Consider the following 26012-nt stretch of genomic DNA (forward strand, 5'->3'; position numbering starts at 1 on the left):
AATACGTCCGTCAGGGTTATCATACACGTCGATTTTAATCACCTGTCAAGGCGTTGAGACGTTCTATAATATGGCAGATTAACTGCTAGATCATGTGATTCTATTACACAGTGTAATATGCCGATGGGAATAACGAAGCAGAGAGTCTGAAGTAGACGTCATTACAGCACTATTTTATCGAGGATAGAGAAAGAAAATTTTGGTGGCCTTGTTAAAGAAACCAGCCAAGCATTCACCTACATCTACATCTACATCTACATCTACATAGGTACTCCGCAAGCCACCGTACGGTGTTTGGCGGAGGGTCACTTCCCAACACGTTCCACTCGCAAATAGAGCGAGGGAAAAACGAGTATCTATATACCTCCATATGACCCCTAATTTCTCATATCTTATGTTCGTGGGCCTTTCGTGTAAAGTGCCGTGGTGGCAGTAGAATCCTTCGGCAGTCAGCTTCAAATGCCGGATCTCGACATTTTCTCAATAGCGTTCCTCGAAAGGAACATCACCTTTCCTCTAGGGATTTCCATTAGAGTTCCCGAAGTATCTCCGTAACACTTACTTGTTGTTCGAACCTACCCGTATCAAATCTAGCATCCTGCCTCTGAAATGCTTCGATGTATTCCTTCAATGGATCCCAAACACTTGAGTAGTACTCAAGAATATGTCGGACCAGCGTCCTATATGCGGTCTTCTTTACAGGTGAAAAAATTCTGCCAATAAACCGAAGTCAACCATTTGCCTTCCCTAACACAGATCTCATATGCTCGTTCCACTTCATATCGCTTTGCAGCGTCACGCCCAGATATTCAGACGACTCGGTTGGGTCAAGCAGTACACTACGAATGCTGTATCCGAACATTAAAGGACCGTTTTTCCTAGTCATCTGCATTAACTTACATTTTTCCAGTTTAGAGCTAGCTGCCGTTCATCATACCAACTAGAAATTTTGTCTAAGTCATCTTGTGTCTTCCTACAGTCACTCAACTTCGACACTTTACCGTACACCACAGCATAAGAGAAGAACAGCGGTCCTATCACGCTTCCCTGGGACACTCATGACGATACCCTTGTCTTTGATGAACACCCGCCGTCGAGGACGACATACCGGGTTCTATTACTTAAGAATTCTTCGAGCCACTCACTTATGCGTGCACTTATTCCTTCGTTAACAGGCTGCAGTGAGGCACCGTGTCAAATGCTTTCGGGAAGTCTAGAAATATGGAAACTGCTTGTTGACCTTCATTCATAAAATGAATCAGAGAAGGCACGGCGACCTAAATACGCCTTCATTTATATTTTACTTCGTCAAAATTTTAGTATAAGTTAAGCACAGGTGTTGCCCCTAGTAATTCCATCTTATCAATGTTTTATGTGCATTACATTTATAGTGTTTTAGTGAGTATGCATATCCAGTTTACGATCTCTCACTTTTAATCATTGCTGCGTCGCAGCGCCACCTCTTGAGGTGATTCTGTATTAGGCTTCAGTACTGGCACACGCCGCTGTGGTGCATTATGCTTACTACCTGAGCCCCCATCTTACTGTTACTCGCTCCTGTGAACGGGAACGCGTTATGCAGATCTTGGTGCCTCTCGCGTCCATCTAGAAAAGGTAATGATTTTACTATTTTATATTTCTAGTTTTTACTGAGTTTAACGAAGGTGATGTTGGCTTGATATATTCGACGATGCCCTTTGACTAAAGGATTATTAAGAAATATCAAATTAAGGTATTTGCTCTTTCAATAGGTGATCTGTTTATATTTTCGATAGGTGATCTGTTTATACATGCTTATAGATTGTCCAAGTCTGCACAACGCGATCGCGAATCTTAAATAGATGTATTTGTTCTCTGTTTTCTATTTAGATAACCTGAAGATGCCCAAATAAGGCGAAACGCGTCGTTAAAAAATAAAAAAAACTAAAATTGCAACCAAGACTATTTTTAACCAATACTAAATACGAATAGCACGAAGTGAACCATTCTCTTCGCACTCCGTTATCTTGACTAGCGTGTCATATAGCACACTGTATGAAGCTAACTTCAGTTTCTGGAGCTACTTAATACAGAGGGTTGGTACAAGGCGAAGACAGTGCGAACACGCATCCACGTGAAGTGGGTATCTAATCTCCGTCCGGCCACCCGTATATAGGTTTTCTGCCATGATCTGTAAAGAGTGCTAAACTCCACAGTACACAGACCACAATTACATCCTGCTTTAAAAAGTGGTGCCTACAACTTTCTCCGGACAGACATTTATTTATTAACATAAGCAGTGAACAGACTCGTAGTTCTTACCTACATTCGTTCGGGATCTCGTACAGCCTGAACTCTCATTTCCATTGATTCATTGCTAATATAAAAGCACTCTGTTTATGATACTCTATGTTCTGACCGAGGTTGTGCACTGGTAAGACAGTAGATTTGCATTTTTGAAGACAAGAAATTACTCTCCAGTCCAGATTTAGGTTTTCCCTGATCTCCCTAAATCAGTTAAAATGCCACGATAGTAATTTGTAGAGGATACGACCGATTTTTTCCCCATTCTTGCCTAGTAAGAGTTGGTGCTCTGTGTGTAATAATCTAATCGTCGACGCGACATTAAACCGTAATCTTGGCTCTTCAGTATCACGCAAATAGCTCGCTCGCTGTTGCCGTACGATGTATACTACTTAAAAAAGCATCCCAATTAGCATTCACAAGTTGGATACTACTACACAAAGCAGGTAAACTGCCTAAAGAAAAAGCAGTGACGTTTTGTAACGGAATCTTATGAGATACATTGTAATTCTCAGCTTCGTGTCACGCATTTAGTGTCACGACCGATTTCGGCTTGTTATTAAGTTCTCGCCAGACAACATCTTTAAAAAGAAAGAAAAAGGACGATAGAAAAATTCTAGAAAACTATATTACAAAACAAAGTAAATTGTAAATATATTTGCGATTTAAGAGTTACCAGCTTTGTTCGAATACGTAGTTAACCGCAGCCTTCAACACTATCTGATCAAAAGCATCCAGACATCTCTACGCTCTCCGGAGTTGACCGTAGATGTTACGGGAGACCCGCCCACCAGCATAAAAGGAGGCAGAGATTACTGTATTGTCAGTAGAGAAGCGGTAACAACTGAATGCAGTGGTCAGGAGAGCTCCGTGGACTGGTCTTTAGAAGTCACCTGACTAACAAATGAATCAGGCACTATTTCAACCCTTCTAAAGTTCTTTGTAAATTTCACTGGATATTGTAAACCACCACCTATATTCTCAAACCGTGGAGTTTCGTTACTTCCTCTCTTTCTCGGCGCTTAGCTTTTAAGGTTAGGTAATATACAGTCAGAAGCGCCTGGGAACAATCTCAAACAAGTACTCATATGTTCTCCTAGCTTATATATTTATTCTTGTGTTCATCTAATATTACGAAGGGCTTTCAGTAATTAATGGGATATATTTCTTTTCTCCGCCAATTGCGTTGAAAAAATGCGGAATTTGCTGTGGGGCATCGTGGAATAAACCAGAGCATCTACGGAGACCTGGCAGTGAACACAAGCACTTCGAGTCGCTGGGCGAGGCACGAGTCATCATCGCAACAATGCCCCGTAAATCTGTCCAGTCTCCCGCGTGACGGCTGGCCGCACACATCTGTGAGTACTGCAGTGTTGGAACGTGCGCGCCGGCCGGAGTGGCCAAACGGTTCTAGGCGCTACGGTCGCAGGTTCGAATCCTGCCTCGGGCATGGATGTGTGCGATGTCCTTAGGTTAGTTACGTTTAAGTAGTTCTAAGTTCTAGGGGACTGATGACCTCAGAAGTTAAGTCCCATAGTGCTCAGAGCCATATGTACCATTTTTTAGAACGTGCAGACAGTCTCACCCGAGATGATCGAATGATCACAGTCAAACACCTTTCTTCGCATATGGACGACTCGTTTGGTAGTGCTGACACACTCGTCCACCAGATGGGGTATTAGTGTACGCCAATTGGGTTCCTCGCCGCTCAACAGAAGACCATAAAGAAGAATGAAGGACCATCTGTGCACAAATGCTTCAGCGTTACAAGGATGATAGTGACAATTTTTTGTCGAACATCGTCACAGGTGATGAAACATGGGCTCATCACTGCGAATAGGAAACAAAACGGCAATCCATGGAGTGGCCCCACATCAACCCTCCTCCGAAGAAAAATTTCCAAGCCGCACACTCGTCCGGTCTTCTGAGACTGAAGGGATTATTCTGTTTGTTGTCCTCCGTCATTGTGCAACGATCAGCTCTGAAGTGTATTGTGCCACCCTCAGGAAGTTTAAGAAATGACTTCAATGCCTTCGTCGCCACAAAATGGTTTAAATGGCTCTGAGCACTATGGGACTTAACATCTGAGGTCATCAGTCCCCTAGAACTTAGAACTACTTAAACCTAACTAACCTAAAGACATCACACACATCCATGCTCGAGACAGGATTCGAACCTGTGACCGTAGCGGTCGCGCGGTTTCAGACTGAAGCGCCTAGAACCACTCGGCCACACCGGCCTTCGTCGCCACAAATCTGCAAACGAACTTCTCCTTCTCCATGACAACGCAAGGCGTCAGACAAGTCTGCTCACCCGAGAGGAGCCCACAAGACACTGGACTGTTCTTCTCATCCATCCTACAGCCCACATCTCGCACCTTCAGAATTCAATCTGTTTGGCCCAATGTAGGATGCACTCCAAGGGCAGCAGTACGTGGAATATAGGGAGGTTACTGATGCAGCAAGACGTTGGTTCCAAATTCGACCAGTAAAGCGATACCACGTGCGCTTCAGGCTCTCCCAGTCAGGTGGCGCAAAGCCGCCGCATTGATCAGAGATTATGTTCAAAAATGTTTTTTTTTTTTTTAGCCAAAAGAGTGGAAAATAATAACGTGCACTGGAATCCTCAATAAAACCAACATGCTTTCATGGAAAAAAATGTGTTGCACTGCTTATTGAACGCCGCTCGTACGTACCATTGATTTCATTCTGCCACATATATAATACCGCGTTGATCAAAAAGTCAGTATAAACTTGAAAACTGAATAAATCACGGAATAATGTAGATAGAGAGGTACAAATTGACACACATGCTTGGAATAACATGCGTTTTATTAGAACCAAAAAATACAAAAGCTCACAAACTGTCCGACAGATGGCGCTTCATCTACTCAGAATAGCAATAATGGTTCAAATGGCTCTGAGCACTATGAGACTCAACTGCTGTGGTCACAAGTCCCCTAGAACTTAGAACTACTTAAACCTAACTAACCTAAGGACAGCACACAACACCCAGCCATCACGAGGCAGAGAAAATCCCTGACCCCGTCGGGAATCGAACCCGGGAACCCGGGCGTGGGAAGCGAGAACGCTACCGCACGACCACGAGATGCGGGCAATAGCAATAATTAGCATAACAAAGTAAGACAAAGCAAAGATGATGTTCTTTACAGGAAATGCTCAATATGTCCACCATCATTCCTCAACAATACCTGTAGTCGAGGAATAATTTTGTGAACAGCACTGGAAAGCATGTCTGGATTTATGGTGAGGCATTGGCGTCGAATGTTGTCTTTCACCATCCCTAGAGATGTGGGTCGATCGCGATACACTTGCGATTTCAGGTAACCCCAAAGCCAATAATCGCACGGACAGAGGTCTGGGGACCTGGGAGGCCAAGCATGACGAAAGTGGCGGCTGAGCACACGATCATCACCAAACGACGCGCGCAAGAGATCTTTCACGCGTCTTACAATATATTTTTTTTTGTTCTAATGAAATCCCATGTCATTCCAAGCATGTGTGTCAATTTTTATCTCTCTATCTACATTATTCAGTGGTTTATTAAGTTTTCAAATTTATACTGACTTTTTGATCACCCGGTATTTTATGTGGATATACGTCTCAATGACACCAGATACCAATGCATTATAAATAACAACATATTACTTGTGTTTTACAATAGCCACCATCTTTGTCCCTCTTTCGGGTGAGTTACGGAAAATAATTTGAAAACGACCACGAAACTCGGAGAGAGACGGTGACCAGCGAGTCATCAGCAGTCTTGTTTCAGCCTGACCGTTTGGCACGATGTCGGTAGTAGAGCGTGCGAGACGACAAGAGTGGGCAGTGTGATGTGCCGGAAGCTGGAGCGCCGCCAGCGCGCCGTTGAACACCTGCGCTGTGGGCCATCGATCGGCGCCCGCCACTTGCAGCGGCTGCGCCGCTCTTCCCTCTTCCTGCCGCTCGGATGCGCTCTTCTGGCTTCGCTGTGCGGCCGTCCGTAACGCTTCTACCAGTCTCGGTTTCGTGAAACATCTATCACGGGGGGACGGAAGGAAGCTGTAGTAGGAAGTCGTGTAATTAATGCAATAAAATATTGGGCGTATATTTGTGTTAGGTTGGTGCAAAAATACGTAGCGTTTTTGTTTTACATTTTGGTGTTCGGGTTGGTATGGTTTTATTTATCGATTGTCATATTTTATTTTTAGCTAACTGTTTCTAACTGAGTTCGCATGCTGTCATTTCATAGTTTGGATATTCTGAGTGGAGCTGTGGACTCAAGAAAATTGAGTACCAAATGGAGAAATCGGATGTATTCTTCCGTTTTAGTTCAGTAGAGGGATGACAGCAGCGGAGGTAGCCAGAAATATTTGCAGATTTAGGGATACTGCCACTGAACAGAGCAAAGCACGAGAATCCTTTTGACATTACTAACTCTACACATGCAGGAAGACATTCGGCGTGTGTTCATGATCGTTTAAAAGCATTAATTCTCAATGATTCACGTCAAGTGCTCGAAAACTGGCACATGAACTGTGATCAATCCACCATCGCGCGATATTTACATGGAATGGGGAAGGTTCAAAAATCGGGTGGATGGCTACCGCATGCTCTAAACCAAAAACACAAAAATCAACATGTGGTCGTATGTGAATCTCTGCTTGCTCGTCAAGAATTGACTCTTGAACAATACTAACTATTCCTATCCCGTATCGTTGCTGGTGATGATAAATGGTGTCTAAAATGAGGAAAACGATGGAGGAAAAAACTTATGCTGATGCTAAAATGTTAATAACATTTTTCTTGGATTATTTGGTTACGTTTATACTATTCATCTTTTCGACCATTTCGCACATTTTTTCCGCGTCTGACTTACCAAATTGGTAACCTAACATCAAACCTTTTCGTGACAGGAATATGCATTTCATCTCATTCAAGAGAACAAACAAAGCATGTATTAAGACGAATTCCACCTGAAGATAGAAATGCATCGTGTACTGAATGAGACACGAAAAATTGTAACTGAAGGTGTTTTTTTTTTAATTCATACCTCGAGTGTGTTGAGTACAGTCACGTTTGAAGCTGCAAAATATGGATAAAATTAAAAAGAAAGGAATGATTGCGCCAAAACAAAGACCTGCGCGCATCCATAAAAGTTAACATTGTGCAGCTGGTGGAACAGCGACGGTGTGATGTGACTACGAATGGCATTTATTGACAACAACTGAGACGTCTTGCAGGCGCAGTCCAAGAACAACGACCAGCAAGACTGCGTGAAGTGATGCTACTTCACAATAACGCCCGTCCTGATTCTGCTAGACTGACAAAAAACACTATACAGGGGTTGTATTGGGAAGGCATTCCGCAACCACCTTATTCACCTGATTTTGCGCCCTCAGATTTTCAGCTTTTCTGTTCCCTACCGAACAGCCTTCAGGGAACCTCCTTTCCGGATGAAAATGCGTTCCGAACATAGCTTGACGGGCTCTTCGCTTCAAAACCAATTCCAACAACTCCATCTATCAACGTCAAGCCTAATAACTGCTCACGTACGGACCAGGGGTGGACCAACGCGTTATTGACTTGCTCAATTTGTGTAACTCTTGAATAAATCACCCAACTTTTCCTGAAATTGTAATCCTTTGTTCGTCTGTTCACGTACATCACTTCTACAGATTTCTGTCCCATACGTATAATTCCTCCATGATGCGTCTTTTCTTTTTGTCTTACAGTGTTATACTATCATCTAATGTCCGCCCCCGGTAGCTGAGTCGTCAGCGCGACAGAATGTCAATCCTAAGGGCCCGGGTTCGATTCCCGTCTGAGTCGGAGATTTTCTCATCTCAGGGACTGGGTTTCGTGTTCTCCTAATCATCATCATTTCATTCCCACCGACGCGCAAGTCGCCGAAATGGCGTCAAATCGAGAGATCTGCACCCGGCGAACGGTCTACCCGACGGGAGGCCCTAGCCACACGACATTTACATTTACTCTGATCTAATAAAATTAATACTGGCCGTACTTCTAGTACTGCTCCTGCTGCCACCAACACAATCACAATAATAATAATAATAACGACAGTAGCAGACAGAAAAAGAGTTTTTAGGCGTTCAAAATAGATGTTTTCTGATAAATCGAGTTCTGGGGTAAGGAAACTTAAGAAGACAGCACCAGCTAAGAATACTGAGAAATGAGGGAGATCTAGTTGGAAAAAACGACGTACATGGACAACGAGTGCGTACAGAGTCAATGGTAATCATTATTGTCACTGACTCTCTTCTGAAGCTGGAGGTGTTATTCATTTCTCTTATATAATGCGGAAGATTATTCCAGAGTCCTGCTACTGAGAAGGACTTCGAGAAAGTGGCTGACTCGTAGAGTGGGGCAGAAAGAATATCGCTCTGATGGTAACAGATGTCTCTGCTAAGTTGTTCAAATAACATGGTTGAGATATGAGGCACAGTGACGTTGATGAGACAGTAAAGAAGACAGAAGATATGGAAATCTCTGAACTTGCGTGCACGCAGCCTGGATAGTTGTGCATATGTCGGTGAAAGAAGATCAAAGAGTAAAAAATCACAGATGTATCGAAGACGGGTATTCATAATCAATTCCAGGCAGCGTCAGCTTTTTTGAGAATCACCTTGCAGGATAACGTCACTGTAATCAATAATTGGAAGTATAAGACAGTGTTTGTACAAGTTTCTTATTCAGGTCATAAGGGAAGAGGGTTTTATATTTTTGTAAGAGATGGATAGACGCTGATGCCTTCTTGTACATTACAGTTACATGCTCAGTCCAATTTCAGTATCGAGCGAGATGGCTTAGTGGTTAGCACACTGGCCTCGCATTCGGGAGGACGACGGTTCAATACCGCGTCCAGCCATCCTGATTTGGGTTTTCCGTGATTTCCCTAAATCGCTTCAGGCAAATGCTAGGATGGTTCCTTTGACAGGGCACGGCCGACTTCCGTCTCCATCCTTCTCTAACCAAATGAGACCGATGACCTCGCTGTTTGGTCTCTTCTCTCCAATTCAACCCAAACCTCCAATTTTAGTTCTCATCTATTATTACTCACGGACACAATGTTGAGGGAGAGAAGTTGATATTTCTCCCATTTGGGGTTAAAGATGGTGGGGGTAAGCAATAATAGGGGGTAATGAACCTAGAATGACGAACCAGTACAGCTTAGGTTTTAGCTGGATTGAGCTTTAGCCGCATACCCTTTGCTGATTTTGATGGTGCACACAGATCGGTACTGAGACTCTCGATAGATGTCTTCAGGTTTATTGGTATTGCACTTACTATGAGATACAATTGGAGGTCATCAGCGTACATGTGGAATTTTTAGTAGGACAAAACTGATGACACGTCATTGACATAGAATAAAAAGACTATAGGACCTACGCGTATTTGCAGCAATGTTTCACAATAATTGAGATTTCCCAGAAACACTGTTCATTCTTGAACATTTATTGTTGGTGCAAGTGAAGCTGCGAGGGCACTTTGTGAGTCTTGCATGGCTAGGTCAACCAGTAAGACACTGCCCTCGATACGGAAAAAAAAATGATCAGTCCACTTGGGATTTGTGGAAGTTACATTAGTTTATTTGTTTTAGTTGTAAATATTTGTCATGTATTATTGTTTTTCTGACATGTTCTACATCCTGCCGGCCGCTGTGGTCGAGCGGTTCTAGGCGTTTCAGTCCGGAACCGCGCTGCTGCTACGGTCGCAGGTACGAATGTTGCCTCGGGCATGATTGTGTGTGATGTCCTTAGGTTAGTTAGGTTTAAGTGGTTCTAAGTCTAGGGAACTGATGACCTCAGATATTAAGTCCCATAGTGCTTCGAGCCATTTGAAGCATTTTTTCTACATCCTGGAGGACCCCCTCACTACGGATCAATTGGAATGAAAGTAAATTTAATCTGAAAAAAAGGAAGGTTTCCGGTTCGATTTGCAGTTCGACACATTTTTAATCTGCTAAGAAGTTTCAAATCAGTGCAAATTAGGCCAGAGACTGAAAGATTCTGTATCGTCGAACACGATGAAACTGTATTTAAACGATTGTGGATCGCATTAAAAAGACGTGACCACATGTACACTCATCCAGAGAATCTGTCCAGGTATTGTGAAAAATCCAACAATGATCGTTGATTCTTGGACAGTCTGAAGTAAAACCGCTCACTGCTAGTGGCAGAAGGCGGAAGTCCGCTCTCCACGACCACGTCTAAGCACATCAGATGGACACTTGAGTGATTAGTAGGGTATTGCTTAAATACACTTTAAGACAAATAAAAGAGACGCACCATGAAGGAATTACCCAAATGGGCCGGAAATCGGGAGATGTGATGTACATGTACAGACAAACGAATGACTACAGCTTCAGAAAAATTGGATGATTTATTCAAGGCAAAAAGCTTCACAAATTGAGAAGATCAATAACGCATTGGTCCACTTCTGGCAACGATTGACAGAGTTGTTGGTTGTCCTCTTTGGGGTATCGTGCCGAATACTGTCCAGTTGCCACATTAGATCGTTAACATCCCGAGCTGGTTGGAGGGATCTGCTCATACTGAGTGAGTGACGTCTGCATTACGTTTACGCTGTTGACTGCCTCTACTTTACCTCATTTGCCTAATGTTGTTGACACAAGTAGAATTGCTTCCTGTGATGATTCCCGCTTCAAGCTGAGCCCCGATGACCAGTGAAGTCGTGTCTAGAGACGTTCCGGACAGTGTCAAATGTATCTGGACACTTCCCTTATGACGGCGTGAACACTGCTAGGGACGCTTTCAATGACGTGTCTGAATGTCTGTGAAGCAGAAGTCAAGATCGTTGAGATGTTGTGTGCTGCGGTCTGGAACGAAGTCGAAGTTCTAACTCATTTCAAAGGAGTCTCATTGGGTTCTGGTCGTGAGTGAAGGCAGGCCAACCCGTTTGTCGTCCACAAAAATTGCCTCATAGATATTGCTTTATGACAAGGTGCAATGACATGCTGATACAATCATCGCCCCCGAACTGTTTCTCTACTGTATGCAGAACACAGTGAAGTTAAATGATGAGTTAAAAAAATCCCTGATGGACTGTTAGTTGACGTCCAGTGACTTAGTCCACGTTCCAAGTCACTGAGTTTTCCTGCCCCACCCATTTTGCAGTTACTGTTCTTCTACTAACAATACAACACTCTCTGCCTGCTTTTACACCGGCGGGTCCTCCTCTAGTGGCATCCAGTGATCAATTCCACATTACATACAGAAGTTCGGATACTTTTGATCCGATAGTATCCGAGGTCTTCGCGTTCCGTTCTGTTGTGTATTTAGACCAGAGAAAAGGTGATGATATTATAGGATACTCAGCTCTTGAATCCATGGTAGGCAAGTGTTCGTGACTGCACGAAAACAGTAATTTAAAGGGCTATTCCTGAGACTGGTCGGATCTTCCAGCTTGTCTAATGCGCTTTTGTTTTGTAGATAATCATTTATATGTTCTTTATGTGGACACTTTTTATCCTGTTCCTGAGTGTCAAAGAATCCAACCCTCAATATTCGTGGGCCCATGAGTTCTTCCTCATCGGAGTGTGGCTGTATCAACCAAATTCCGTGTGGAGCGTGGACTCTTATCTGATAATATCGTGACTCCTTTAGTAAATGATAAAATAAACATTCTGAGTATGTGTGGCATGTGTGAACAGTGCGAAATATTCTCTGAGGCGAGTTTCTCTGGTAGTCGTTAGTGGATACGTGCGGCGTATCTTAGGAATACCACACGTTATCTCTTTCGTAACAGCCGGCCGCTGGTGGCCGAGCGGTTCTGGGTGCTTCAGTCTGGAACCGCGCGACCGCTACGGTCGCAGGTTCGAATCCTGCCTCGGGCATGGATGTGTGTGATGTCCTTAGGTTAGTTAGGTTTAAGTAGTTCTAAGTTCTAGGGGACTGATGACCTGAGATGATAAGTCCCATATTGCTCAGAGCCATTTTTTTCTTTCGTAACAACACGGCTAGCACTCTTAGCTTAAAAATTTCAGAAAAGAATACGAATTGCTGCTCATACGCTAAGTTTAGTTACCTGTTTTCAGAGAAGCACCTTCTCACAACAGATAGTAATTTGTCAGACTGTGTAGGCGCATTTTGAGGCTACATTACATAACATTTCGGCAGAAACATTTAATGCCGGGTTGTTTAACATCCGGTAAGAGGATCCACAGTCAGATCTCACTGATAGGAGTGCACCAGTTTCAGTTTCATAACTGTTACACATACGTAGATTCTGGCAGAAGGAAAAGTTATAACATAATCCTGTAAGAGAGAATTCTTATATCGCCCCCGACTCCTTTCCATCCACTTTGCTATACCGATATGATAAAGAAAAGAAAACGAAATGGCATATTTTCACACGGAAACACAAAACGGTATAGGAATTTGAACTGAGACGGACAGCAAACCTGATAAGTGGGTAAAAACTATGGACAGCGTGAATTTACACTTCAGTCCTGAGCAGAAAAGTGACGTGTAGACGCCAAATGAACATACCAGGGCGTACAATAAACTCAGGAGACACTTCAAATGGGACAGTAATCGTGGAATATAGCTGCTAAAACTAATAAAACTTGTATACCTGGTGAGAAATTGCGCCATATAAGACAAAAATAAAATGAACTGTGAGTCACGCACTACAAACACAAAGGGCACCTTCAAAATGAAGCAAAAAACTATTGTGCAACTACCAAATTAGCGCAAGTATTTCAAATGAAGCGAAATACTTCTACCTTAAATGAAATCTTTTTATACAGTACAATGGTTATTCACAACTTAATGAAACTGTAGTGTCTGCTGATTTTCGTTCCATGTCTACAAAGAATACACACATCGTTCATCTTCCCGTCGCGGGGTCCTACAACCGTCGCCGCATTCCGCATCTTTGTAGCCATCTCGCCATTCTTCCTCATCCTCTTCTGTTTATCTTCTCTCCGTCGTTGATAGAAATGGTTCAAATGGCTCTGAGCACTATGGGTCATCAGTCCCCTAGAACTTAGAACTACTTAAACCTAACTAACCTAAGGACATCACACACATCCATGCCCGAGGCAGCGGTCGTGCGGTTCCAGACTGAAGCGCCGGCCGGCGTTGATACAAAATCAGAATTCATCCATAATAAATTTTAATGCATACGCGATTTCCATAACATTTGAGGCGCACGGAACGTAACTGCTGACAATCAATCCTGGGAACTTGCGATGTTATGGTTTATTATCTAGCTGCAATTCCTTCAGCTTACGTAGTCGACTGATGGTTCAAAATGGTTCAAATGGCTCTGAGCACTATGAGACTTAACATCTCTGGTCATCAGTCCCCTAGAACTTAGAACTACTTAAACCTAACTAACCTAAGGACATCACACACATCCATAATCGACTGATACTGCGAACACTAGGTAATATCTGCAATAATTTCTGGTGTCACGTGGGTGCTGGAAGGAAGGTACGATACAGCAGGACACCCCACAACGTTAACTGTTTGCTGCGGCAGGTACTAGTCCGCGAGACGGGACCGGTGTAATCGACAGTTATCGTCTTAAAGGATCAGATCATTGTCAGTTGCACGTACATATAAATGACGGATATTAGCGCTATACAAAAGCTCGGTTAAGTTAGCTTGCAATCTACTAAACGTTTGTTGTTTATTGTTATTAAGTTTTTGGAGGCCCCAGGAATGTAAATGTGTTGATCGACAAATCCACGACTTTTGTGGATATCACACCTATTATTTAAATTTTTTACCTCTGTTTCTGTTCTACAGCTGCATACTCATGGATTCTCTTCATGGTTTCAGGCTGTTTTTCTGGGTATGGGCAACGAGTAAAATAAATGATAAACTTTGCGTACTTTTCTTTGTTTGATTATCACTTCCAAGTGAAACGGTTATAACAATGACTTTGGCTAAAAATTCAGCATGGTCACAATCAACGTTGCCGATGTAAAAATAAAAACTGTTACACAAATTCTCTGAGAGATACAAAAATAATACAGGTGGCACACATGGTATCTCTGCCCGTCACGCCCACACATAGCCCGCCTTGAACTGAAGAAGTTTCTTTTAGCCTGTGGAAAATGGCGTATTTGTACGTCACGTGCAAATTAATTAATGTTTTGTGTATCAGTTTTGGCTGAAGACTATTTTATTGTATACTTTGATATGTATAATAGTGACCCATGCGCCGGCCGAAGTGGCCGTGCGGTTAAAGGCGCTGCAGTCTGGAACCGCAAGACCACTACGGTCGCAGGTTCGAATCCTGCCTCGGGCATGGATGTTTGTGATGTCCTTAGGTTAGTTAGGTTTAACTAGTTCTAAGTTCTAGGGGACTAATGACCTCAGCAGTTGAGTCCCATAGTGCTCAGAGCCATTTGAACCATTTTTTGACCCATGCGTTCTAGTAGGAGAGAGTGTTGCAACTAGAGGATAGTATACCCAGGAACAGATGATGTCTTTTGGTCAATATTTCAATCTAGCAAATGATTTTAGGATCATATGAAGGACTGATTACCAGAGACCGTCATAAGCAGTTTACGACATTTTCTAATGTTGTTGTTGGTGGTAGTCACGAGGTTGTGTTTTGTGCAGCATTTGTAAATATTTAGAGCTATAGATATTTGGTGTTCTACAGTGCAATAACGGTATTTAGAATAGATTGTTAATTCTTCAGGTACAGAAGTTTATGCTGAGTGAAGTTCAAATGTGTGTGAAATCTTATGGGACTTAACTGCTAACGTCATCAGTCCCTAAGCTAACACACTACTTAACCTAAATTATGCTAAGGACAAACACACACACCCATGTCCAAGGGAGGACTCGAACCTCCTCCGGTACCAGCCGCACAGTCCATGACTGCAGCGCCTGACACCGCTCGGCTAATCCCGCGCGGCCTAAGTGAAGTGCTACATATTTTTAGCACTACTTATATAACATGTGGACAGTTAAGCTACACTACGTCGCTTGTGCCCAAGACTTGTACACTGAAACAGAAGAAGGTCTTTCACCATAGAATATGTGATAGTAGTAAATGAACTCAGTTTCTTTAATGTCTTAACAATTTTACCTGTATCTAAAATGGAAATTTATACTACATCTACATGATTACTCTGCAATTCACATTTAAGTGCTTGGCAGAGGGTTCATCGAACCACAATCATACTATCTCTCTACCATTCCACTCCCAAACAGCGCGGGGGAAAAACGAACACCTAAACCTTTCTGTTCGAGCTCTGATTTCTCTTATTTTATTTTGATGATCATTCCTACCTATGTAGTTTGGGCTCAACAAAATATTTTCGCATTCGGAAGAGAAAGTTGGTGACTGAAATTTCGTTAATAGATCTCGCCGCGACGAGAAACGTCTTTGCTTTAATGACTTCCATCCCAACTCGCGTATCATATCTGCCACACTCTCTCCCCTATTACGTGATAATACAAAACGAGCTGCCCTTTTTTGTACCCTTTCGATGTCCTCCGTCAATCCCACCTGGTAAGGATCCCACACCGCGCAGCAATATTCTAACAGAGGACGAACGAGTGTAGTGTAAGCTGTCTCTTTAGTGGACTTGTTGCATATTCTAAATGTCCTGCCAATGAAACGCAACTTTTCTGCTCGCCTTCCCCACAATATTATCTATGTGGTCTTTCCAACTGAAGTTGTTCGTAATTTTAACACCCAGGTACTTAGTTGAATTGACAGCCTTGGGAATTGTACAATTTATTGAGTAATCGAATTCCAACGGATTTCTTTTGGAACTCATGTGGATCACCTCACACTTTTCGTTATTTATCGTCAACTGCCACCTGCCACACCATACAGCAATCTTTTCTAAATCGCTTTGCAACTGATACTGGTCTTCGGATGACCCTACTAGACGGTAAATTACAGTATCATCTGCGAACAACTTAAGAGAACTACTCAGATTGTCACCCAGGTCACTTATATAGACCAGGAACAGCAGAGGCCCCAGGACGCTTCCCTGGGGAACACCTGATATCACTTCAGTTTTACTCGATGATTTGCCGTTTATTACTACGAACTGCGGCCTTCCTGACAGGAAATCACGAATCCAGTCGTACAACTTAGACGATACCCCATAGGCCCGCAGCTTGATTAGAAGTCGCTTGTGAGGAACGGTGTCAAAAGCTTTCCGGAAATCTAGAAATACGGAATCAACTTGAGATCCCCTGTCGATAGCGGCCATTACTTCGTGCGAATAAAGAGCTAGCTGCGTTGCACAAGAACGATGTTTTCTGAAACCATGCTGATTACGTATCAATAGATCGTTCCCTTCGAGGTGATTCATAATGTTTGAATACAGTATATGCTCCAAAACCCTACTTCAAACCGACGTCAATGATATAGGTCTGTAGTTCGATGGATTACTACTACTACCCTTCTTAAACGCTAGTGCGACCTGCGCAATTTTACAATCTGTAGGTACAGATCTATCGGTGGGCGAGCGGTTGTATATGATTGCTAAGTAAGGAGCTATTGTATCAGCGTAATCTGAAAGGAACCTAATCGGTATACAATCTGGACTTGTCAATGTGGACGGCACTCTTGGTGCTTCGACATCTTCTGCGAAGGGTAAAAAGAACGAAGTAAGAGGAGTAGGTAAAACTACTCAATTTGTTCTTATTCATGGACCAACTTTATTTTGTGGTGCGAAGTTAAGTTTTTCTTTAATGAAAGTTTCTTCTTCATCCAGTTTGGGTAACGGATGGATAACTGTAGCTTTCGTTGCTTGTAACAATGCAGGAAGAGCCAGTTTGGAATCCTTTGAAACTCGTGAAATCTTAGCTTACCGTACTATACCTGTTTCAGAGGTTGGACTTGCCCGTATCAAGCGATCTGAGTTGCTTCGCAACCCCTAAGGTATCTACTTCTAAGAAACTAATGCTAGCAGCTGTTCGTGTTTCAAATTCTGGATTATTCCATTCGTCTTCCCTGGTGAAGGAATTGCGGAAAACTGCGTTCAGTAACTCCGCTTTAGCGGCACAGTCGTCGGTAACAGTACCATCGGCACTGCGCAGCGAAGGTAATGACTGCGTCTTGCCGCTTGTGTACTTTACATACGATCAGAATTTCTTCGGATTTTCTACCAAGTTTCGAGATAATGTTTCGTTGTGGAACCTATTAAAGGCATCTTGCATTGAAGTCCGTGCCAAATTTCGCGCGTCTGTAAATTTTAGCCAATCTTCGGGATTTCGCGTTCTTCTGAACTTCGCATGCTTTTTCCGTTGCCTCTGCAACAGCGTTCGGACCTGTTTTGTGTACCATGGGGGATCAGTTCCATCACTTACCAATTTATGAGGTATGAATCTCTCAATTGCTGTTGCTACTATATCTCTGAATTTGAGCCACATCTCGTCTACATTTGCATAGTCAGTTCGGAAGGAATGGAGATTGTCTCTTAGGAAGGCTTCTAGTGACACTTTATCCGCTTTTTTAAATAAAATTATTTTGCGTTTGTTTTTGGTGGATTTGAAAGAAACGGTATGGAGCCTAGCTACGACGACTAATCCCTGTATCAGTCATGATGCTCTCTATTAGCTCTGGATTGTTTGTGGCTAAGATGTCAAGTGTGTTTTCGCAACCATTTACAATTCGCGTTAGTTCGTGGACTAACTGCTCGAAATAATTTCCGGAGAAAGCATTTAGGACAATCACGAAAGATGTTTTCTGCCTACCACCGGTTTTGAACAAGTATTTTTGCCAATATATCGAGGGAAGGTTGAAGTCCCCACCAACTATAACCTTATGAGTGGGGTATTTATTTGTTACGAGACTCAAATTTTCTCTGAACTGTTCAGCAACTATATCATCGGAGTCTGGGGGTCGGTAGAAGGAACCAATTATTAACTTAGTTCGGCTGTTAAGTATAACCACCACCCATACTGTAGGGAAGCAGCCTACTCATGCCGTATAAAATTCACATCAGTCTTTCCATTGTGTGCCAGCCAGTCCGCTGTGACTAGCTCTGACGTCATAAATGTTGCGCAATACTTTAAAAATCAAGTAAATAACCTGAAACGTTTCTAGCATGTCAGGAGTAATACTAAATCAATATGTGTTGAATATCAGTTCAATAACTTTAACCATTTTCGAAATTTGGATGTTTTTCTGTAAAAATCATTGGCACAACAGAAAAGAGCTAGAAACTTAAAAATTTATATTTAGATTCCTTTTGCATAATAATTTAGTAGAAACAGTATTCTGGATCTCACAAATTAAAATTTTAGTTGAAATTCATGATTTTATGGTTTTTGTCTTAAAAATTAAGGAAGCAAGATAGATTAAGTAGGCGAATAAATAAAGCTAGGATGTTTAAATTTAAGTAGAATGGAAATCCGCTATAATCATAAAGATGTGAGAAGTTTCAACTGAATAACTATAAAACTATAGCGATAGCGTATCTCCGAAGGGCAAGTTGAGAACTCGTCTACTGCGTGTAGTGTAATTAAATTAATTCTCTCGCCCAAAATATTTGACTTAGCCACGTCAGACTTTTATTATGATTACTTACCTGTGTGCTGATTGCACATTTAAATTGAGAGCTTCATTGGCCATCAGCAAAGGAACCAATGATATATTCGATAACTTAAAGTGGTGCATTACTAGCCCAGCGGCTAGTCGGGAGAGCGGATTTGATCAGGCGTTCCCTTAGCCGTCCGCACCGCGGCTTTATATATAAGAACGCTGCGCGAGGAAACAAGGCCCCAGTTCTCTCCAGACGCTGATTAGCGCACCACCTGTGCTGGGAGTCGCGTCGCGTCGCGTCGGTATCATTGCTATAAACAGCCTCGGATGCCGTAATAAGTTACTCGGGATACGCGTAACCATGAAATCGTTTTCGAGTGAAGTGTTAATTCTGGGATGACTTTTATGATCTATCTTCACTTTGCGTATGTCGTATCTTCATGTGCCGCCGCGGGACAGACATTCCACCATTATTTAGCGTGGCGTTTGATGAACATTATCGTCAAATTATGGCGAGCATTCACTTAAACATATAATTTGAACAGTTATAGTTACATCAGCGCATTAGACTCTGAACTGCTCTGGTAGTTGGATTGTGTGGATTCTTTTTTGGTCTGTGACTTTCAGAATATAGTGAACATTTTAGAGAAAATGGTTTTTGATTATGGATCCCAGACAATCTCCTAATTCCTCATAGCTGTAAGCTGTAGCTATAAATGTATTTCTCAGATGAAGTGGGCACTAGGAATTCTAATTACAGGCTTCACGTATTGCTAATCACTTTCTGGTTGCCAGTGTTGAGAACGGCAAACAACAGCATTAAATAAATAATAGGAACATTTTATAACAAAAATATTCCACTCGCCGCTCCACATATGTTGCTAATCGGCCGGGAAATACAAAACATTTAACTAACAATTATTCAACCCGCCGCCTCACATATGTTGCTAATCGGCCGAGAAATGCATCTTTTCTACATTACATTCTTCATTAATAGCAATTATTCCATCTGCCGCCCCACAATACCAATTCGCACTAGTTTCCGGTAGCTTCAATTTCAAAATGTGTTTAACGATTATTGGCGTGTGGTAAGGTAGTAATGTGACAGACAGACGACTAAATACAGTATTGACAAGATTTTCTTGATTGGAGCGCTTTTAAATTTCAACAGAACTTTCCTTAGTACATGACTACGTTGTAGCTTGGAATATGTTTTGACATTTCTAAAAACGTTAATTTTTCGGAGTAATTTTTTGTAAATTCATAAAAAGACTGCAGCACATAAAAAGTGTAGGCCGTCATTAAAAAATGGAATAAAAAATAAATTAAACTTGTTTACCTGGCGAAAGCCTGTAAAGTGTTCCAAGCTAAAACATTAGTCTCTGTTGTTACTTAGATGAATAATGTTATTCCCACAGATGCAAGAATGCAGGGACATTATTTGTAACTGTATGAAAACCGGTTAGTTCAATGAAACTAAAAATACTGCATGGTGGGAGCAAACTTCCCCAAAAAGGTAGCTTGTAGTTACACGGCTGTTAAGCTAATTACCCGATACAGGTAACTTGTTTTTACAGTAACCCTGAATACTCAATAGCAAGTTATTAACTCCAGTTAAGTTTAGTTCCTACTGACACGACAGAACATTAGCTTCTAACTGACAAAGCAAGAAGCTGGCTTCGGACGCGTGCATAGAATGATCAATTTGCAACTCGTTGACCAAACACCGGGGATTCATAGGTTTTGTTTTATTGAATTGCTTCAAAATCTGTACTAACTGCCTTTAAGGAATACTCTACTGACTCATTACATTTATGATATTGCAGAACATACACGTTTATGACTGTATTGCGTTAGACTTCGAAGCGAATTTTGGAAATACAAAAATGAACTAAATTTTATTTGTTATATATGTTGTGACGAAACGATCATGCTATATGAAGGCCAGGTCGTAAAAGATAAATATAATGTTACAGATTGTGTACAGCGAAAACCGGCGCAGAATATGCCTGAATGTCATCGGCTTTTTAAAACAAAAGTAGGGAAGCGATGTCTTCCTCTTCTGATATTCGCTTCACTTCTCTGTTTCATTTGTAAACACAGGTGTATGTAATTGATCCATGTAATTTATTATTGTTATTGAGTATAAGTTAATTTTCTTATAAATGTGTCTGCAGTAATTCGTACAATACTTTAGGATCACTTACGCTTATCTGGTTTATGAGTTTTAACATTTCAGGACTGTGTATTAGGATTGTACACACATTGTTTGGAAGCAAAATGGCCGATAGCTCATCGACTCCGGTCGTTTCACTATTATGTACATATAAAGTCGAATCCTCGCATTATTTTTCTACGGATTCCAAATTCATACTTTTTCCAACTTGTGCGTGGGAGCCAATTTAGAGTATTTTCAGGGTCAACGCCTTCAAACAATGGCGATGTGTAGCCACCAAGGCCTGATACATCGAGAGGACATTGCGATAGCATAAGTTAAACAGCAAAGTGAACGAGAGTCAACCAAATAGCGATTTGAGTTAAACTAATAAACGCATCGTGTCATCGGACTTGTGATGTATCCTTTCTGAGGCAAATATTTCTTAAATGCATGGCATACATTTTGGTAACAGCTAAATGTATTTTTTTAAATTTTATTCTGCCGGCAAGGAAGGATACGTCACAACTTCTTCAGGATATCCAGAAATCAGGCACTGAGTTAAATATTACTAGAAGTATCGTCAGCATCTCTAGACGAAATTTTCAGCTCCTTAACCAGGGAAAACGAAGAATGAGCATTTGTTAACGGAACATATCTGATCCATCTTCGTTTTGCTGACAAGTGTGTAATGTTTGCCTCTAGCGTAGATAAGCTACGCCACCAGATTAATAAACTTACAGATTCAATTTTAACGTAAGCCATCAACAAAACCATGTGTATGTTACTCTCCATCAAGTCGTCTCTGACTCTTGGTGGCATGGTGAACGATGTCCCTCCATACACTCCTGGACGCTGTTTTGGTCTTCAGTTCTTCCAGGGTAATTGCAGTGGTTCCTTTGATGTCCTCTATCCACTTTCTCTTTGATTTTCCTCATTTTTTGACCTTCTTTATTTCCGAGCATTGCATCTTTTCTAGTGACTGTTCTGCTCTCGTGATATAACCAAAGTACCTTAGGGGGTAGTCCTCTTTGAAAATTTCTAAAATATCGATTTTTTGCTTAAAATAATCTGCGGGAAGTCTACATTATTGTAGTGCTCTTTCCGAATTCGCCAGAAATACAATTATCGAGATGAAATGCGATTTGTGGAAAAGTGTCTCCGAAAACTGTTGACAGTGGAAAAAAAATAGTCGGCATCGGGGCCATTAAGGCAGCATATAATTGCAACGACGGCCTAACAGAAATGATCGAAATCATAAAAGCGTTCGAACGCGAGACTGGACCACCCTCTTACAACTTCTACACAAAAATGGACGAAAAGCGCATCGAGCGAGCAGAGCAGTGGATGACAGGAGCTGCCAAAGAGGCTCGCAGGACCACCATGGACACGAAGAAGATGGAGGGGGACGTCCTTTTGGATCTGGACTGATAGCTGTATGGTCAAGGGATCACTGACTAGAGCTATGTTTAATTTATCTACAAACAATGTAACCCGAAATTTAAACACGTTTTTCTCGAAGTAGAATTTTTACAATTTGTCAGGAAACGTTACTTTAGAACGGTATACACGATTTTGATTGGAATTTCGTGCCAGCATTCTAAATTGAATTATCTATCAGCAGCCACAGTTATTTTGCGATATCGTCAAAACTTTATTTTCAGTGGTCGGTTTTGTCTCGATTTTTTGGGTGAAAACAATGACATTTGGTTCAGAAAGTCGCCATTTTCAATTGTGCTATGCTTGTTGATAGAAAATATATTTAAAATGACTAATACAAGATTATTTTGTTACAGATAGAATAAGAAGAAGTCGGGAATTCCCGGAGATGACCAATGTTTCCGGCAGAGATTCGAGTCCTCCCTCGGCCATGGGTGTGTGTGTTTGTCGTTAGGATAATTTAGGTTAAGTAGAGTGTAAGCTTAGGGACTGATGACCTTAGCAGTCAAGTCCCATGAGATTTCACACACATTTGAACATTTAAACCAATGTTTCGGCTGCAAGGGGTCCTTCCACCTGGTGCAGCAGTTACAGGGAACGTCCGATGTGGACAGTAAGATGATTGTATAACGACAAAAGTGTAAGAAATAAAACCATATTATCAGATTATTTTATTTGCAACGGCCTTGCCGCACTGGTAACACCAGCCCCCGTCAGATCACCGAAGTTAAGCGCTGTCGGGCATGACGAGCACTTGGGTGGGTGACTGTCCGGTCTGCCGAGCGCTGTTGGCAAGCGGGGTGCACTCAGCCCGTGTGAGGCAAACTGAGGAGCTACTTGACTGAGAAGCAGCGCCTCCGGTCACGAAAACTGACAACGGCCGGGAGAGCAGAGTGCTGACAACATGCCTTCCATATCCACATGCAGGGACGCCTGTGGCCTGAGGACGACATGGCGGTCGGTCGGTACCGTTGGCCCTTCAAGGCATACTCGGAGTTTGGTTTTATCTTACTTGAAGAAAAGATCACGAGAATCACATACTTCTCATGTGTTTGAAAAGGACTCCTCCTGAATGTCATCTGATACATTTGGGCCTCCAAAGATATTTTTTGTTTCATTTTTTACTTTTTTAATACATAAAATCCTTGGATGCTTCTCCAAACGCATATTTCAAAAGAGTCGATTTTCTTACACCCCCTTATTTCAATGCCCACGACTTTCATTCGTACAAGATTATGGGAAAGATCAAAGTTTCCTGTGGCAGAGCGGTTCTAGGCACTTCAGTCCGGAACCGCGCTGCTGCTACGGTCTCAGGTTCGAATCCTGCCTCGGGAATGGATCTGTGTGATGTCCTCAGCTTAGTTAGGTTTAACTAGTTCTAAGTCTAGGGAACTGATGACCTCAGATGTTAAGTCCCATAGTGCTTAAAGCCATGTGAACCATCAAAGTTTCCGACAGTTTTATTTTGGTCTGTAGTGACACATTTATTTTCTTTAGACACTTGCTTAATTTAATTGCTGGCTCTTTTCCAAATTGTAGACTTCTTTTTATTTTCCCACTTCGGGAACTGCTTTTTCCTGTCGTAGATCCTAAAAGTATATTCATTTAGCGACTTCCTCAATGATTTCTCACTTCAACTACAATATAACTAAAATATATAAATGAACAGGTCGAAATTAAAACAACGTAAAGAGGGCCCAGAATGCTTTTGGTAAACTAAGGTTTTCAAAAGTGAGCTTCTGAAAAGGAAACCTTACAATCACTGTGCATTACCAGTTTTGACTTGTGGCAATAAGACATTAGCTTTAAAGGGGAAAATCGGTCACAAAAGTGAGTGTTGCTCAGGCAGCAAGAATACGTGCTGGTAATTACTAGGTGAGACAAGTTAGCAGTCAAACGGGTGATACAAAAGAATGATGTGAAAGCAGTAATTATAACAATAGTGAAAATGAAACGAAGGTCGTATTACTAAATACATAAGAGAGTGAGTGGACCTTGATGGGGTCAAGTTACCACAAAATACCAAGATTTTGACGCAATAGAAGGTGGGTAGGTGGCATTCTACAACATACATGCCAATAATTAAAAACCTGAGCGCGTGGAAAAATCCACAGCCGGCCTTAAGGGGTGGATGTCGGACAGCCTGTAAGTAAAAGAAATATGCTTCCAGCTGCCAATAAAGATGGCTACAAAGTGTTCTTTTGTGTTCTTTTGCAATTTACATGACGCCCAGGGATAAGACGACTAGGAGAAAACAACCAAGGGGCTGTGTCGGACGCATTCTTTGCACAAACGAAAGTAATTAGAATTATGGATGACGTTCACAAATCTACATCTTGCAAGTATCTCTTTAGCAGCTGGGAATATTAAGCACAGCGTCACAGTACATACAATCATTTATGAAAGTTTTTATGAACCATGTATTTAGGTTTGAGAGTAATACACATATTCACAACTGGAAGAAAGAATGATCTGCATTACCCTTTAATGAATCTAAGTTTAACACACAAAGAAGCTGAAATATGCAATTATAAAAGCCTCTGAAAACGTATCCATGGAAATAAAATGTCTGGCAATTAATAAGAAGCGTTTTCAAAACTAAATTAAAATAGTCATTAAAATCCAGTGAATGCTGTCATATACACACACCCAAAAAGTTTTGCGTCATCCCAGTTCCAAGAACTCCTGAAGATAGACGTTGACTGTGGATATTGTATCACAGACACAGTCCCTTTGACTGTTCAGAGATGTCACTAAACCCACCCAACGATGTAAACAACGATACATGAGCAGCGCCTATCAGCCGTCGGGGGTCCGACAGCCGATCAGTTGTCATTCCACCAGGATGGAGACACACGGCTCGTGTTGCCTGTACTTCAGCCATACCTAGACGGTCAACACCGCGGTTAGATCGCGTCCGCATTCATACTTTGTGCCAGGAGAGGCTCTCAACAATGGAAGTGTCCAGGCGTCTCTGAGTGAACCAAAGCGATGTTATTCGCACGTGGAGGAGATACAGAGAGACCGGAACTGTCGATGACATGCCTCGCTCAGGCCGCCCAAGGGCTACTACTGCAGTGGATGACCGCTACCAACGGATTACGGGTCGAAGGAGCCATGACAGCACCGCCACCATGTTGAACACTGCTTTTCGTGCAGCCACAGGACGTCGTGTTACGATTCAAACTGTGTGGAATAGGCTGCATGATGCATAAATTCACTCCCTACGTCCATGGCGAGGTCCATCTTTGCAACTATGACACCACGCAATGTGGTACAGATGGGCCCAACAACATGCCGAATGGAACGCTCAGGATTGGCATTACGTTCTCTTCACCAATAAGTGTCGTATATGCCGTCAACCAGACAATCGTCGGAGACGCGTCTGGAGGCAACCCGGTCAGGCTGAACGACTTACACTGTCCAGCGAGTGCAACAAGGTGGAGCTTCCCTGCTGCTTTGGGGTGGCATTATGTACGCTGCTGGTGGTCATGTAAGGCGCCTTAACGGTGGTATGATACTTGAATGCCATCCTCCGACCGATAGTGCAACAATATCGGCAGCATATTGGCGAGGCATTCGTCTTCATGGACGACAATTCGCGCCTCCATCGTGCACAT

This window comes from Schistocerca americana, chromosome 7 (assembly GCF_021461395.2).
Source record: "Schistocerca americana isolate TAMUIC-IGC-003095 chromosome 7, iqSchAmer2.1, whole genome shotgun sequence".
NCBI classification, from domain to species: domain Eukaryota; kingdom Metazoa; phylum Arthropoda; class Insecta; order Orthoptera; family Acrididae; genus Schistocerca; species Schistocerca americana.